At 35.0% G+C, this 15,723-nt stretch overlaps 1 long non-coding RNA gene across 6 annotated transcripts in view; it reads right to left on the bottom strand.

Moving 5' to 3' along the window:
* The window catches only part of LOC147364213 (uncharacterized), a 245,348-nt gene that overhangs the window by 141,031 nt on the left and 88,594 nt on the right, over positions 1-15,723 (bottom strand). For 3 of the 6 annotated variants that reach the window (XR_015133642.1, XR_015133638.1, XR_015133637.1), the window contains one exon: positions 14,429-14,529. The exons of 1 other annotated variant lie outside the window; for it this stretch is intronic. This is a non-coding gene — a long non-coding RNA (uncharacterized LOC147364213). Of the gene's footprint in view, positions 1-1,499; positions 1,883-9,032; positions 10,434-11,416; positions 11,659-14,428; positions 14,530-15,723 lie in introns of those variants that run through there. 2 more of the 6 variants (XR_015133643.1, XR_015133639.1) reach the window with 2 other exon arrangements.

Raw genomic sequence — 15,723 nt, 5'->3', positions numbered from 1 at the left:
CTGTTAAAGCTAGATCATTTTTACTCCAAGCTATTTTTTGAATTGAGCATTTAATGTATAAATAAAATCATAACTAAGCATAAATCTACTTGGCCAACCTAAAGACATTAGATTTTCCATGTCCATTAGGTTTCAACATCTACCTACTAGAAAGTAATAGAAATAAAAATAGGTAAAAGCTATATATTAAAATGAGCAAATTATGAGAGAATTAGATATGTCTATCTAAAATAATAAAATGATAGCAACTTTATTATGCTACAAGAGTCACTAGCTCTTGATGTTTTGCTTTCAAAATTGTATGGGGGAAATGGGACTGCTTAACTAACAATTTGGCCACATAAAAGAAATACCAATTTGCTATTTACATGGACTGTGGGCCATCTATATTTTTGCATTCATAGCATGTTAACTGCACATCATTAAAAGTGTATTCTATTTGTCTAATCATTTTATTATAATGCTAATTATGATTCATATTCTTACCTTTTATAGTCTATTGCTTTTTAACATAGCACTTAATGGCTTTACAAATTAAAATCATTACAGAAAGATGACATGGTTAACTGCTGCATTTTAATTGCTGTATATTTGTTACCATGGAGATACACTGATAAACTACAACTATAAATAAAAATAATGAGAATAAAAATAATTAATAGTTATTATCTAAAACATAGGAATGAAAGGAACCATGAAATCGTATTTTCCCACTTCCATAATGAAAGCAGAGCCACTGTCATTCTGTCCAAGAAAAAAAAGTCATCTTCTTTTGTTCATGGCATGCTCCTTATAATCAAATCCATTGGCTTAAATTTATGTTCATTTTTTCTTACTCTATAGTCATATTATATAAAACAGTTGCTATCCAGATAGAATTCTGTTCTTACTAAATCACAAAAAACCAGTAGTATTTTGTTTGACATTTTCTTATATTGTATTACACCATTTAACTAAACATCTCAATGTTTAAGCTACATGGCATGCACATCATAGATAAAGATTCCATGCATCTTTTACCTTCTTGTCCTCCATGGCATCTAATTTCATGTTTTATAGAGAAGCACTCTAACTATTAACATCATAGATGAACCCTCTCACATGAATAAAAGTTGGAAATCTGGACCTACCTATCTAACAGCCTGAAATCACTGTGGGCTCTCCCATCTTATGCTCTATTTCACTAGTTTTGAATTTAAGCTTCTTATGCTTCTTAACCTGCCTATCAACTATTTCAAAGAGGAGATATTGGATTATTTCTAACCCTGCCATTGTGATTAATCAGCACAATATGTTCTATCTATGAAATACTTGTGATAGTAAAAGACGTTGGTTAGTTTCTGTGGGTTGATAGTCCAATTTTCAGTCTTTCCAGATGTGACCTGGGCACTCTGCCATGTAACTAGGAACAGACAACATAAGCAAATACTAGATTGGAGAGAAGTGGAAGAAATGAAAAGAGGAGGGGACCCAACGATAATCACCTCAGTGTGATATTTTAAAGATTTTGAGAACAAAGCAAAGTGGAGAATGAAAAGTCTTGAGGAGATGATTTATGCTTTCAGGTTTTCGCTTCAGAAGAAAATAAAAACTTATTTAATTTAAAGCTAAATTTGCTGATAGTACAATAGTCTGATTTCATTTAACATAACTTGTCAAGGAAAGAAGATAGGAAGGAATTGAGGACAAGTAAAATATGAGGAAATTCAAGGTAGAGAGATGAAGTTTTGTAGAAAAGACTGAATGGAGGGACACTGGCCAGCAGCCAGGCTTCTTGCAGGGGAAATGAGCATCCTAGGCTGTGGCTTGAAGAGATGACTCCCAGGAGTTACCAGGTTTACTGCTACTCTCTATGCAAATTATGTCTTTCAACTTCCCTTCCCTATGGAATTAAAAAAAATTTTTTTTAAATCAACTTTTTTTTACTTCACAATATTCCAAATAACTATATCCATGTTTCAAGGATAACTATAAGGATTGTTGCTTCCTTATAAACCTATAGTCAACCTGACACATATTTGGCATTGATGCCAAATATCTCATTGTTGGGTTAGAAGCCAAGATTTAGAGATTTAGATTTAGAACATCTTTTAAAATAAAAGTAATTCTATAATTGGGATCAATAGAAATAAGGGAGTACATGACTGCCACTCTTTCTAGAATAGCTCAGCACTAGTCTTGAATATCTCAAAGAGAAACAAAATAACATTCTTAGTATTCATCCACATTATTTTCACAAGGGTGGTGAGAAAATTCTTGAAAAAAGTCACCATTTTAAACATTATTTATACTTTTCAAACCCTTGACTTATAGACAAACTTGTAAAAAATACCCTTGTAACTAGGACTGAACAAAAACACAAGAATATCCAAAGAAGTAATTTGAAGGAAAAATATGTTGACTAAAAAGTTATCTTAGATATATAAAACATTAGATGATAATGTTGATTATATGAGACATTTTGATGACTTAAGCTCATTACTAGGGTTCATAAAAAGTAACTATCAATCATACTTAACATAATAGACATTCTTATACCCATCACCCTAAAGAAACAAAGCATGTTCTAGTTTATTAGCTTGTGTCTAAAGCAGCTCAACTTATTTGATTTAGTATAAACACTGGCCTGGTGTTAACCATTCATCAGTGCTTTGTTTATGTAATTTAATTTTATTCAAAACAAACTTTCCACACTCAATAATTTGGTCCAGCCAATCAAATTCACTTAGTGTATCTATTGTCAAACTTCAAACAATTATTTATGGATGTGCTGACTCTAACTTTATAATTGTATTGTATATAATCAAAATTTTCAGTTCTGCTATTCAAGTTTACTTATAAAAATCTACTCCTCTAAACACAGAAAAAATAGAAGTTAATCTGAATTACTGATTCATGGCATAGCAGTGCTGATCAAGATATTTGATCAACGTATTTGCAAGATAAGATTAAATTCTAGTTTCTCTTTGTCTTAAAAGGATTCTAATACTTTCCTGGTGTTAATTAAATACTGAAAGATTCATCTTTTCTACCTGGGACAATGGAATTAGAAACAGCTCAGAGTGTATACCTAGAAAACACAGCATAAGGGTGGATTTAAGCAGAAAACTTGATTATTCATAATACTTTGCAATATATTGTCCCTTTTTTATGAAACTGATGCTTTGGACAACCGAGGAAATTTTGTGGTTATTTTCCAAGAAACAAAGGTGATACAACTTTAACTTTGAGCTGAGCTGACTATTAAATCTCTCTCCTGTGGTGAACATTTTGCCATATTTGCAAGGTGGTTGGCATTAATAAGATGCTGAAATAAACCCTAGAATAGTTCATCTGTACTTTTTAATCCCATCTATTGAATTTACTATTTTCCCATACTTTAATTTCCAAACTTTTTGTTGTTGCTTTGTTTTCTGATAACTTCTTTTTCAGATCAGTCGATTCTTGCTTTTCAAATGCAGTGTCTTGCTTTGCAAATCATTTTGAGGATACCAATTAGAATTATTTTTCTTTCTTGTAGTTTATATTATAAATTATATAGTTATAATTTTTGAAGGCATTTGTTTTGTTACTTCATATTGTATATCCTTTGCTTTGTTTATTTTCCTCAAATATTTGGTCATCTTTGGTTTTGTGTTTATTAATGAATGGTAACTGCCATGTATACATAATACAAACTATTTTTAACAAATACATATAACTATATTCATGAATAGAATACAACTTCTGTTTCCAAATTGTACAATATCTCCTGTTATGAATTAATAATTAAACACATTTGGGGGAGAAACAAAATTTAAATATATAGAAATAAAAGAGGAATAGAGGGACTTGTGCTTCTAGATGTTTTGGGAGAACTGGTATAGGATACGTAGCACAGTAACTAAAAGATGGAAAAGAAATAGTGCTTCAGTGATCAGTGGGACAACATAAAATGGTCTAATATAAAGCTGATTGAAGTTCTCAAAGTAGAATGTGTCGGGCAGAAAAATATATATATATTTGAAAAAATGGCTGACATTTTTCAAATTTGATTAATCCTAAGTATTTAAGAAGCTCAGTGAACTCCAAGCAAGAGAGACATGTTTAAAAGCACACCAAGGGACGTTGTTATCAAATTATTGAACTAATGATTTTAAAAAATAATTAAAACATCAGAGAAATTATTTCAAATGAAAATTTATATCTATGTAAGTAATAAAGTTTTATTGACTATGCCAAAGGCTTTGACTGTGTGGATCACAATAAACTGTGGAAAATTCTGAAAGAGATGGAATACCAGACCACCTGATCTGCCTCTTGAGAAACCTATATGCAGGTAAGGAAGCAACAGTTCAAATTGGACATGGAACAACAGACTGGTTCCAAATAGGAAAAAGAGTTCATCAAGGCTGTATATTGTCACCCTGTTTATTTAACTTCTATGCAGAGTACATCATGAGAAACGCTGGACTGGAAGAAGCACAGGCTGGAATCAAGATTGCAGGGAGAAATATCAATAAGCTCAGATATGCAGATGACACCACCCTTATGGCAGAAAGTGAAGAGGTACTAAAAAGCCTCTTGATGAAAGTAAAAGAGGAGAGTGAAAAAGTTGGCTTAAAGCTCAACATTCAGAAAATGAAGATCATGGCATCTGGTCCTATCACTTCATGGGAAATAGATGGGGAAACAGTGGAAACAGTGTCAGACTTTATTTTTTCGGGCTCCAAAATCACTGCAGATGGTGACTGCAGCCATGAAATTAAAAGACGCTTACTCCTTGGAAGGAAAGTTATGACCAACCTAGATAGCATATTCAAAAGCAGAGACATTACTTTGACAACAAAAGTCCATCTAGTCAAGGCTATGGTTTTTCCAGTAGTCATGGATGGCTGTGAGAGTTGGACTGTGAAGAAAGCTGAGCGCCGAAGAATTGATGCTTTTGAACTGTGGTGTTGGAGAAGACTCTTGAGAGTCCCTTGGACTGCAAGGAGATCCAACCAGTCCATTCTAAAGGAGATCAGTCCTGGGTGTTCTTTGGAAGGAATGATGCTAAAGCTGAAACTCCAGTATTTTGGCCACCTCATGTGAAGAGTTGACTCATTGGAAAAGACTCTGATGCTGGGAGGGATTGGGAGCAGGAGGAGAAGGGGATGACAGAGGATGAGATGGCTGGATGGCATCACTGACTCAATGGACGTGAGTTTGAGTGAACTCTAGGAGTTGGTGATGGACAGGGAGGCCTGGCATGCTGCAATTCTTGGAGTCACAGAGAGTTGGACATGATTGAGCGACTGAACTGAACTGAACTGAACTGAAGTAATAAAGTACACTATAAAAAATAAATGTGTTAGTAAACACAAAAAACTTTTTTTCTCCTTTCTAAATTTCTTAAAAGATAACTATTGAAAAAAAAATTATCACAGGCTTTGGCCATAAAACTGTAGTAGAAATAAAAGGTATAAAAGCAATACTGCAAATACAAGAGGGGTAAAGGGAAACATACTAAATTCATGTACTGTTTGAGAAATGGTATATTATTCTTTGAAGGTATATCATGATAAGCTGAATATATATATTTAAACTATAGAGTAACCACTAATTTAATGCAAATAAGTATACTTCATAAACCAAAAGGAGAAAAAGTGAAATACCAAAATATACTAACTTAATCCAAAATAACACAGGAAAAGACAAAAAAATTAAATGAAGGATATGGGACAAATAAGAAAACTAATCAAGGTAGGTAATAGAACATAGCCATGTAAATAATTACATTAAATGTAATTATTCCCAAAACTCAAAAGGTAGAGATAGCCATACAGGATATAAAAAAGACCTAAATATGCTAACTACATGAAGCATATTTTAAACATAAATATATAGCTTGACAGTAAAGGATAAAAAGATCATAACAACACATAAGAAAATTGGAGTCACTAGAGATGGGAATACCAGAACACCTAATCTGCCTCTTGAGAAATTTGTATGCAGGTCAGGAAGCAACAGTTAGAACTGGACATGGAACAACAGACTGGTTCCAAATAGGAAAAGGAGTTCATCAAGGCTGTATATTGTCACCCTGCTTATTTAACTTCTATGCAGAGTACATCATAAGAAACGCTGGACTGGAAGAAACACAAGCTGGAAACAAGATTGCCAGGAGAAATATCAATAACCTCAGACATGCAAATGACACCACTCTTATGGCAGAAAGTGAAGAGGAACTAAAAAGCCTCTTGATGAAAGTGAAAGTGGAGAGTGAAAAAGTTGGCTTAAAGCTCAACATTCAGAAAACGAAGATCATGGCATCCGGTCCCATCACTTCATGGGAAATAGATGGAGAAACAGTGGAAACAGTGTCAGACTTTCTGTTTTTGAGCTCCAAAATTACTGCAGCCATGAAATTAAAAGACGCTTACTCCTTGGAAGGAAAGTTATAACCAACCTAGATAGCATATTCAAAAGCAGAGACATTACTTTGACAACAAAGGTTCGTCTAGCCAAGGCTATGGTTTTTCCTGTGGTCATGTATGGATGTGAGAGTTGGACTGTGAAGAAGGCTGAGCACCAAAGAATTGATGCTTTTGAACTGTGGTGTTGGAGAAGACTCTTGAGAGTCCCTTGGACTGCAAGGAGATCCAACCAGTCCATTGTGAAGGAGATCAGCCCTGGGATTTCTTTGGAAGGAATGATGCTAAAGCTGAAACTCCAGTACTTTGGCCACCTCATGCGAAGAGTTGACTCATTGGAAAAGACTCTGATGCTGGGAGGGATTGGGGGCAGGAGGAGAAGGGGAGGACAGAGGATGAGATGGCTGGATGGCATCACTGACTCGATGGACGTGAGTCTGAGTGAACCCTGGGAGTTGGTGATGGACAGAGAGGCCTGGCGTGCTGCGATTCATGGGGTCGCAAAGAGTCGGAGACGACTGAGCAGCTGATCTGATCTGATCTGATCTGATATCAATACCAAAGAGAACTAATAGAAAAATGACCACACAAAACAAAATGATACTTCATAATGATAAAGTATCAATCATTAAAGAAACAAAATTATAACAAAAATGTGTGTGTGTACTTAGTCGCTCAGTTGTGTATGACTCTTTGTGACCCCTGGACTGTAGCCCACCAGGCACCTGTGTCCATGGGGATTCTCCAGCCAAGAATACTGGAGTGGATTGCCATGTGCTCCTTCAGGGGATCTTCCCAACCCAGGGACTGAACCCACGTCTTTGGCATCAAACACAGATTCTTTATGATCTGAGACACCAGGGAAAATAGTATTAGTCAGAATTGAAACCCATACTTTCAGAAAATTATAAATAGAAGGGAACACTCTCAGCAAACTTTGGACATCCATGCACACTTTGTAGTTATTATTGAAAGAGAAACTTTCCTTGAGACTGGGAATGGGGCAAACTGGGAAAGCATGCTCTCACTATGTCAACGTTGTACACTAAGTTCTAGATACTGCAATAAGTCAAGAAAATAAAATACCTACAGGTAGCAAAAAAATAAGCAAAACAGTATGTACATACAGCATGATTATACATAAATGATTCTAAAGGATCTACAAAAATGGTATTAGGATTAATATCACACCTTCACCCATTTCCCTCAGCACTAACCCTTCCCACTGGCCCTCTCATAACATCAGTCTATTCTTTCTATCTATGAGCTTATTTGTTGTTGTTGTTGTTTTCTTTCAGAGTCCACCTATGAGTGAAATCACAAAGTATTTGTCTTTCTCTCTCTGACTTATTTCACTTAGCATAATACCTGCAAGTTCTATCCATGTTGGCCCAAGTGGAAGAATTTTACTCTTTTTCGGGACTGAGTAATATTCTTCTGTGTGTTTGTATCACATCCTCTTTATTTTCTCATCTATCTATAGTCACATGTTTTTTTTCACATCTTGTGTGCAAGTGCTAAGCACTAAATCACTTCAGTCATGTCTGACACTGTGCAACCATATGGGCTGCAGCCTGCCAGGTTCCTCTGTTCATAGGATTCTCTAGGCAAGAACACTGGAGTGGGTTGCTGTGCCCTCCTCCAGAAGATCTTCCCATCCCAGAGATCAACCCTATGTCTCTTACATGTCTTAGTTATTGTAAATAATGCTGTATATATCTTTTCATATGAATGTCTTTGTGTTCTTTGGATAAATGCCCTAAGTAGAATGGCTGGGTCATATTATAGTTCTACTCATATGTTTTTTGAGGAATCTCCATTCTATTTTCCATAGTGGCTGTGCCAATTTAAAAGCCTATCGACAGTGTGTAAGGATTTCCTTTTCTCCATATTCTTTCAAACATTTATTATTTCTTGTGTTTTGGTAATAGCCATTCTAATAGGTGTGAGGTGGTTTTGATCTAATAATTAGTGTTGTTGAATATATTTTCATGTATCTGTTGGCCATCTGTGTATCTACTTTGAAAAAACTGTCTATTCATGTCCCCTGCCCAATTTTTAATTGGGTCATTTTGGCTTTTGTTGTTGAGTTTTATGAGTTCTTCATATATTATGACGTTAACCCCTTATTGGACATAGGATTTTGCAAGTAGTTTCTCTCATTCATTAGGTTGTCTTTTCATTTTGATAATGATTTTGTCCAATGTGCCAAAACTTTTGAGTTTGATGTAGTCCCATTTAATTTTTGCTTTTCTCTTCTTTGACGTTGGAGTTAGAGCTATAAAGCATCACCAAGACCAATGTCAATAAGGTTACTCTACTTTTCTTTTTCTAGGAATTTTATGGTTTCTGATCATATATTCAAGTCCTTCAATCCATTTTGAGTAAATATTATATGCTATAAAAGAAAGCATTCTAGTTTTATTCTTTTAAATGTTGTTGTCTAGGTTTTTGAACACCATTTATTGAGAGACAGCCCTTTGTCCATTTTACGATCTCTTTCTTTTTTGTAATTTTCCATGTAGATGACATTTCTCTCTCTCTCTCTTTTTTTTTTTTTTGCTGATTTTGTTATAAAATAAAAATGAACAACTGAAAAAAATAAAACTAAAAGAGAAACTAGTTGAAATCCATATATCTGACAAAAAAGTACTTTATCCACAAAATATAAAAAACCCTTTTACTCAATAAGGAGGTGGGTTACTTTAAAAAAAAGCAAACGAGCACTTCTAGCTTCCAAGATGATATGTAAAGACCATAGAAGTTATCATTCTTATCCTCACAAGAAAACTGAACAAATTGTAAATCAACAACTCAGGTCCATCAGAGAACTGAGGTCACAAGAGAAACTACTGCTCTGAAATTCAGAAAGACAGACCCCACACAGATACAGAGAATCACAGTATGTACATAGCAGAAGCCCCTTTCAGAGGGAACACTTCAAACAGTAACTGATGAACTACTGGAGGCTCAGTTCAGTTCCATTTGGTTGCTGAGCTGTGTCTGACTCTTTGTGACCCCATGGACTGCAGCATGCCAGGCTTCCCTGTCCATCACCAACATCCGGAGCTTGCTCAAACTCATGTCCATCGAGTTGATGATGCCATCCAACCATCTTATCCTCTGCTGTCCCCTTCTTCTACTGCCTTAAATCTTTCCCAGCACCAGGGTCTTTTCTAACAAGTCAGTTCTTCTTATCAGGTGGCCAAAATATTGGAGCTTTAGCTTCAGCATCAGTCCTTCCAATGAATATTCAGGACTGATTTCCTTTAGGATTGCCTGGTTGGATCTCCTTGTTGTCCAAGGGACTCTCAAGAGTCTTTGCCAACACCACACTTAAAAAGCATCAATTCTTTGGTGCACAGCTTTCTTTATAGTCCAACTCTCACATCCATATATGACTACTGTAAAAACCATAGCTTTGACTAGATGGACCTTTGTCGGCAAAATAATGCCTCTGCTTTTAAATATGCTGTTTATGTTTGTCATAGCTTTTCTTCCAAAGAGCAAGCATCTTTTAATTTCATGGCTGCAGTCACCATCTGCAGTGATTTTGGAGCCCAAGAAAAGAAAGTCTCTCACTGTTTCCATTGTTTCCCCATCTATTTGCCATGAAGTGATGGTACCAGGTACCACAATCTTAGTTTTTTGAATGTTGGATTTTCAGCCAGCTTTTTTACTATCCTCTTTCACTTTCATCAAGAGGCTCTTTAGTTCCTCTTCACTTTCTGCCATAAAGGTGGTGTCATCTGCGTATCTGAGGTTATTGATATTTCTCCCGGCAATCTTGATTCCAGCTTGTGCTTCTTCCAGCCTGGCATTACACATGATATACTCTGCATATAAGTTAAATTAGCAGGGTGACAATATACAGCCTTGATGTACTCCTTTCTTAATTTGTTCCACATCTGGTTCTAACTGTTGCTTCTTGACAGTATAGAGTAGTTTGAGGGTTAGTATTTCCAAGGGGGCCCATTCCTAAGTGGGACCCCACATTTTGAGATTTACCTCCAGGAACTCCATTTGGTTATTTTCTCCCTGTGAAAAAAAAAAAAGAAAAAAAAATTTCCTTGTCCCTCCAGAATGGATTAAAAACAGGAATGGTGCTCCTATGTAGTGGAATGGTATTCAGGAATAAAAAGAAACTACTCTATATATAAGAACATGAATGACTACCAAGACCATTAGGTTGAATAAAATAAGTTAGAAACAAGAGTTTATATATTATAATTCTATTTACATGAATTTCTAATCTATAATGATAGGAACAAGATCAGTGGCTACTTGGGGCCAGGGTAGGAAGATTGGTGATAAGAAGTATCAGAGAATTTTGTAGGGTAAAGGAAATATATAGTTACACATATTTACCAAAACTTACTAATCTGTTCATATAAAATCAGCACAGTTTATGTAAATTATCCTTCAATAAACTTGTCTCTAAAAAACACTAGCATAAATTTTGGAGTTGAGGAAAGAAAATTGATGAGATATTCTATAATTCACATTAAAAAAAACACCAAGAATATCCAGAAAAATTCTGAAATATAAAGATAAATTGACAAAGCAATAATACCCAAATTAAAATAAAAAAGCCCATGTTTTATAATAACATTTATTACATCATCTGTTTTTACATGTACATTTTTTAAATTTAATTTTTTGTGGTATAACTGACTTAAAATGTTGTGTTACTTTCAGGTAAACATCTAAGTGATATAGTTACATATGTACATACATCCATTTTTTTCAGATTCTTTTAACATATATGTTATTATAGATTGTTAAGTAGCTTTCCCTGTGCTATACAGTAGATCCTTGTTGATTATCTATATTGTATATAGTAGTGTGTATATTTTAATTCCGAACTCTTAATTTATCCCTCCTCCCATATTTCACTTTTGGTAACCATAAATGTTTATGAAGTCTGTGACTGTTTTATATATAAGTTCATTTGTATCATTTTTTTAGGTTCCACATGTAAATGGTATCATATGATATTTATCTTTCTCTCCCTGACTTACTTCATTTAGTATGATAATCTCTAGGTCCATCCATGTTGATGCAAATGGCATTATTTCACTCTTTTTAACAGCTACAATTCCATACTACCACATTTTCTTTATCCATTCCTCTGTCAATTGGACAGTTAGGTTGCTTTCATGTCTTGATGTTGTAAGTAGTGCTGCAATGAACATTGGGCACTCTTCAAATTAAGGTTTTCTCTGAATGTAGGCCCAGAAGTGGGACTGCAGAATCACAGGCACTGAAATTGAAACCATGACATATAAATTCCCAACAAACAAAAGCCCAGGACTAGAGGGCTTCACAGGCAAATTATATCGCATTGAGAGAAGAGTTATTACCTGCCCTTCTGAAATTCTTGCAAAAAATTGCCAAGGAAGGAACACCCTCAAACTCATTCTATGAGGCCATTATCACTCTGATATTGAAATCAGACAAAGATACTACAGAAAAAAATTACCAAAAAAAGAGAATTATGATCAATACTATTGATTAACACAGACACAAAAATCCTCAGCAAAATACTAGCAAACCAAATGCATTAAATAATTAAGTAATGCATTAAAAGGATTATAAACCAGGACCAAGAGGGATTTATCCTTGGGATGCAAGGATTCTTCCATGTTTGTACATCAATCAGTGTGATACACCACATCAACAAACTGAAGAATAAAAACAAAATTACCATACCAAAAGCTATGGAAAAAATATTAGACAAACTTCAACACCCATTTAAGATAAAAACTCTCCAATTGTGGGCATAAAGAGAACCTACCTCAACATAATAAAGGCCATATATGACAAACACACAGCTAATATCATTCTGAATGGTGAAAAGCTGAAAGCATTTCCTCCAAGATTAGAAGCAAGACAAGAATGTTCACTCTCACCACTTTTATTCAAAATAGTTTTGGAAGTCCTAGCCAAGGCAATCAGAGAAAAATAAAAGGAATCTAAATTGGAAAAGAAGTAAACTGTCACTGTTAGCAGATAATATGATACCATACATAGAATATCCTAAAGATGCGAACCCAAAACTACTACCACTCATAAATGCATTTGGTAAATTTTTTCAGGATACAAAATTAATATGCAGAATTCTCTTGTATTTCTATACATTAATAATGAAAGAGGAGAAACAGAAATTAAAAAATAATCCCATTTACAATCACATCCAAAAGAATATAATACCTAGGAATATTATGTCATTTTCAACCAAGATCAAATTATATTTCTGAAGAAATGGTATTGATAAACTTCAATATGCTAATAAAATACATTAAATGAGGTATTTCATATATGAATATTTCTATCATTAAACTATTAGCAGAATATACCTTATGCTGACTTGATAAGATGCTGAAATAACACAATTACACAAATGTGTTTAAGCTAAATTTAAAACATTTTCCTGGATTACAGAAGGCATGGAGAAAAGTTAATGTAAAAATGACTGGTCAGTCATGAGTCAAATGAGCATGAATTTGGATTGATTTTAGTGCAGTTCAGAGTTATTAAACTAACTTTTTGAATTAAGTAGTAAAACTTACAATGGATTGTTACAAACCCTACTCTAAATATATTGTATACCTCATTTCATATAGAAATGAATAAATATTTCAATCTCAATATAGAATCCAATTAAACTTTAAGTTTTGGTCTAGAATACCTCTGCTTTACTAACTATACAAAGCTTTGTATAGATCACAACAAACTGTGGAAAATTCTTAAGAGATGGGAATACCAGACCACCTGACCTGCCTCCTGAGAAATCTGTATGCAGGTCAAGAAGCAACAGTTAGAACTGGACATGGAACAACAGACTGATTCCAAATAGGGAAAGGAGTACGTCAAGGTTATATATTGTCACCCTCCTATTTAACTTGTATGCAGAGTATATCATGTGAAATGCCAGGCTGGATGAAACACAAGCTGAAATCAAGATTGCTGGGAGAAATATCAATAACTCAGATATGCAGATGATACCACCCTTACGACAGAAAGTGAAGAGGAACTAAAGGGCCTCTAGATGAAAGTGAAAGAAGAGAGTTTAAAAGTTGGCTGAAAACTCAACATTCAGAAAACTAAGATCACGGCACCTGGTACCATCACTTCATGGCAAATAGATGGGGAAAAATGGAAATAGTGAGAGACTTTATATTTTGGGGCTCCAAAATCACTGCAGATGGTTAATGCAACCATGAAATTAAAAGGTGCCTGTTCCTTGGAAGGAAAGCTATGACCGACCTTGACAGCATATTAAAAAGCAGAGACGTTACTTTGCCAACAAAGGTCCGTCTAGTCAAAGCTATGTTTTTTCCAGTAGTCATGTATGGACGGATGTGATTTGGACTATAAAGAAAGGTGAGCACTGAAGAATTGATGCTTTTAAACTGAAGTGTTGGAGAAGACTCTCGAGAGTCACTTGGGCTGCAAGGAGTTCCAACCAGTCCATCCTAAAGGAAATCAATCCTGAATATTCATTGGAAGGATTGATGCTGAAGCTGAAACTTCAATCCTTTGGTCACCTGATGAGAACTGACTCATTAGAAAAGACCCTGATGCTGGTCTTTTAAGATGCTGAAAGATTTAAGGCAGGAGAAGGGGATGACAGAAGATGAGATGGTTGGATGGCATCACCTACTCAATGGACATGAGTTTGAGCAAGCTTTGAGAGTTGGTGATGGACAGGGAAGCCTGGTGTGCTGCAGTTATGGGGTCACAAAGAGTCGGACACTACTGAGTGATTGAACTGAACTGTGAATAACTCTGACTGACCTGTTAGAAGAATTATACATTTTTCAGAATAAAAAAAAGAATGAGTCAGTATTTAGCCCTTGAGTTTCTGTTCTCTCTCTCTCTCTATATATATATATATAAACATATGTTTATCAATTTATTTACCTATATGTACATATTTATATAAGTAAAATGCATATATATTACATGTCAATAACATATATGTGTAAAGAAAATCTTCACATCCAGCTAGACAAATGTTCGTCACTTACCAAAAGATGTTCATTAAAATATGCTCCAGTGAAAATGTTGGGCTACACCCTGCAGGTCTTCAAGTCTTGTCATTTCCCAGCTGTGAGACTGAAGGAAGAGCCTAGAGACAGCAACAGAGATACCCACAATGTATTGGCTAGGGAATCTTACACATTTGAAGCAAAAGTCCCAGGCCAACACTCCACCATGGATGGCAGATGGCAGCCACGATGTGGCAGTCATCTTCCCTACTAAGGGGGAAGAAGGACTCTACCAGGTATATGGGGAATTAATGTCAGGTGAGCTCATCAGTTACCAGAGAAACCTGAGGCCGAAGCAAGCCTGTAGGCAGTTACTGATTAGATCCGATAATTAAGAGGATTGGCGAGGCCCACTACTACAGTGTAGGTAAACGTCAGGCAAGGGATGTATAGAGAACAGGGTAACAGCTGTCTGATGGCCTGGCCATACAGGCAGTTAGTGACCTCACTATGAACTCAATAAACTCCCAATCCTGAAATATTCATATCAGATACATTCATGAAACCAATACAACTGAGAAAAGAAACTGCAAGTTTGGCTTACTGCATTGTTTGAAAGAGAAAACAATTAAATTAGAACTCTTTTGCCACTATTTAATCAATAGTGTTGTGAATAGAAGAGTTCAATTTCACCTGTGAAATATACTAATTGTTAAGAACATTTTAATTAATGAACATCAAATGCAAAAACACAAATACTTTATTTGGACAAGATTTCTTCAAGTATGGTAATCCAGAGGCTTGCAGTCCATTTTGGAAGTGCATCATTTCTCAATCATTTCTTAAATAACAGAGTTGCAAATCACCAGTTCTCTATTTCCATGGATTAATCATCCATGGAATGATTTCTGGCCAGTGATTATGGATAACCTGGGTTTGAATTCTGATCTCTAGTTCTGACCTTGGTCAATTCACTTACTCTGCCTGCTTCAGGATTTTTATCTATAAAATGGAGAAAATAACCCTTGCCTAGAAATGAAGTAGCAAAGCAACAAAGTAGGGAGTGTGAAGGAAATTTAAATGGTGCTTTATTTATAAATAAAACTATTGTTTTCCAAACTTTATTTTTTGCTTTTATTTGAGTTTATTTCTTGCTGGAAGATTTGTAGGTTTCTTTCCCTTTCATTTCCAAGGCTTCACTATTTCATTTTAATGCCTATCTAGATTATGTTGTTTTTTATTGTTTACCTATTTACCTATTTTATTGTAGGTAAAGTAAACAGTTAGAACTGGACATGGAACAACAGACTGATTCCAAATAGGAAAAGGAGTAC

This window comes from Bos grunniens, chromosome 10 (genome assembly GCF_055505025.1).
Source record: "Bos grunniens cultivar Pamir isolate PY7600 chromosome 10, Bosgru_T2T1.0, whole genome shotgun sequence".
Lineage (NCBI taxonomy): Eukaryota > Metazoa > Chordata > Mammalia > Artiodactyla > Bovidae > Bos > Bos grunniens.
Note: the sequence above shows the minus strand (reverse complement) of the source record. Positions and strands in the feature narration are given on the sequence as shown.